Source organism: Dipodomys ordii, unplaced genomic scaffold (genome assembly GCF_000151885.1).
Source record: "Dipodomys ordii isolate 6190 unplaced genomic scaffold, Dord_2.0 Scaffold88, whole genome shotgun sequence".
In the NCBI taxonomy this organism is placed as follows: domain Eukaryota; kingdom Metazoa; phylum Chordata; class Mammalia; order Rodentia; family Heteromyidae; genus Dipodomys; species Dipodomys ordii.
Window position 1 is genome coordinate 5,056,951 of NW_012267304.1, and position 2,539 is coordinate 5,059,489.

Genomic DNA, 2,539 nt, shown 5'->3' on the forward strand with positions numbered 1-2,539 from the left:
CAAGGATGTGATGAAAAGCCTGAGTTCATAGAAACCACATACCCAGCGGGTGTCGTACAGACTATTTCTAGTCTTGTTCCCTCAGTTTGCCTGGAAAATTATCACTAAGGTCTCTGAACTGAACCAGGTTTCCCTTTTTACTGTATGTTACAAAGCTCTCCTTAAAAAGCAAAGTTCATTTGCTTTTGTTAATGTCTGGAGACAAGACGACTCTGGACTGTGTCCCAGCAAAGCAATGATCAGGACATTTGTCTGAAGTTTTCTTCATTTCTGAAATGGCACACCAGTTGAGCTCAGTTCTTTCTTGCCTTTTACATAACTATGGGACAAGTCTCCTGGTGTTTATTTAATGTTTACTATCTGTTTAATATGCTAGGTGTTGAGGGGGACTTTTAGAACAAATTAAGACCCTTCCCTTGCTTTCAAAAAGCTGAGTGTGGGAGGCAGGATTCACAATGAGAGAAGAATGGAAGACAGTATGTATTTCAGAATAAAATGAGTAGTGGTCAAAAAATGCTATAGACTCTTGGAGGGGGGAGGGAACTCTGGGAACCGGGTAGGGAATTGGGAAGAGTATGATTTTCCACAAGCTTTGAAGGTTGTGTAGGATTGTTCATGCAGATGTCCAGGAGAACGTTGAATTAGTGTGTGTGTGTGTGTGTGTGTGTGTGTGTGTGTGTGTGTGTGTGTGCCCATATACATAAGCTCACTTGCAAATGCACATATTATCTAACAACAGGTAGCATTTAGTGACCAATGTGTATGCACAAGATACTATATAATGTTCTGTAAAATTCAACTCACTTAAATGTGCACAACCCTACAAAGTAGATGAAGAAGGCAATAATACTATCTTTCAATTATTAAATAGGAAACAGAGATACAAAGTGGTTGTGTAAATTGCTCAAGGTGACACAGCAAGTAACTGGCATAAATGGGATAAGTTAGAATCTAAATCCTAATAACACTTTGCTATTTACGAGAAAAAAAAGAGGAAATTGTGGTTTAGGTAAAAGAATTGGCCTAGCTATACTCATTAAAGACAGTCATTTTGCAAACTGAGGAGTGCTATAGGCTCATTCTTACTTCTGGGAAAATAGGAATTGAGGTCTCCAGATGCTACACGCCATTGCCAGGAGATCTCGTTGTTATGTTGCTGAGGATTTACCGAAACATCTAAGGAGAACAAAATGAGCCTCTGAATTAATTTTTCTTTGTTGCTGTTCTTTCTTAATTAGCACCGGAAGACTATAGTACCTATGGTAGATGCTGCACAAAGCTTGGCATTAGACAAGAGTATGTAGCTTTGTCAGAAAAAAGCTAGACTTGGAAAGGATTGGAGGGCAATAGCCTGATTATATTTTGTTTTGAACCTAGTTGGCTGCCAATATCTGAAAGTGTTTCCTAGGCAAGATGCCTAATAGTGTCTTGCTGAGTATTCTTACTGTGAGTCCTCAATAAATATAAAAGCAACATGAGGTGGATTCCTATGCAGTCATTTTCCTATTTCCTTGTCCCAAGCAAATCAAACCCAGTGCTAGGTGGAAAGCAGTTGTGAAGAGGGGACCCTGCTCCTGGATAGCACTCACATTTTTTGGATGCCCTTTCCATGTGTGGGTTAGGAAGCAGCTGCTCTCTCCCAGGGAGGGAGGAGGGAAAGAGGTCAGGGGAAGCTGCATTTCCTCCTGTTAGTCTCCCACAAAAGGCACGACCTGAGAGAGGGGAAAGGGGTGGGGTGGAGGACAGGCAGCGCTGAGCTGTGTGGCTGGAGGTAGAAAGAAAAACACAAACCTGAGCTGGAGGGAGAGAAGCAGGAAAAGGAAGCCCAGGCACGAAGTGGGGGAGTAGGTCATGACTAAGAAGGGTGGGAGATGACACCCTCACTTTCGTGGTTTTAAGTAAATCTACCATTTCGCGGCAGATAAAATGGGGACGGGTTCAGAAAGCCAGTCTCAGCAATACCCCCAAAGCCAAGCTTGCCCCGCTGCAGTTCTCCACACGCGCCAGTCTTCAGCGTTCTGCCAGAAGTTAGTGAGGACTGCTGGTGCCTACTATGTGCCAGTGTCCAAAGAAGTGACTGGAAAAGCGGGGCACTGGAGGCGGAGTCGGTTAACCAGGCTTCCCCCTAGGGGAGGCGACTTGTGTCACCGTGGCGAAGAAGGGTAGGGCGGTCGTGCACGCGTGCAGGCTCAGAGTGCAGGAGACAAGACTAGGCAGGCCACGAGAACGAGGAGGAGGCAGAGGAGGAAGAGGAGGAGGCGGAGGCGACAGAGGCGGCAGAGGAGGAGGAGGAGGAGGAAGGGGAGGAGGAGGAGGGGGAGGAGGCGGGGGAGGAGGGAGCGGAGAGCTGTGGGGCTCGGAGCCGGCCGCCGCGCCGCTCCGCTCGCTGTGGGGCTCGGTGTGTCGGGGGGGGGGGGGCGGGGGGGCTCCGCTATGGAGGCAAATGGGAGCCAGGGCACCTCGGGCAGCGCCAACGACTCCCAGCACGACCCCGGGTAAGTTTCCAGCCGCTGCCCACCGCGCCGCCCGCGGCTCGCTC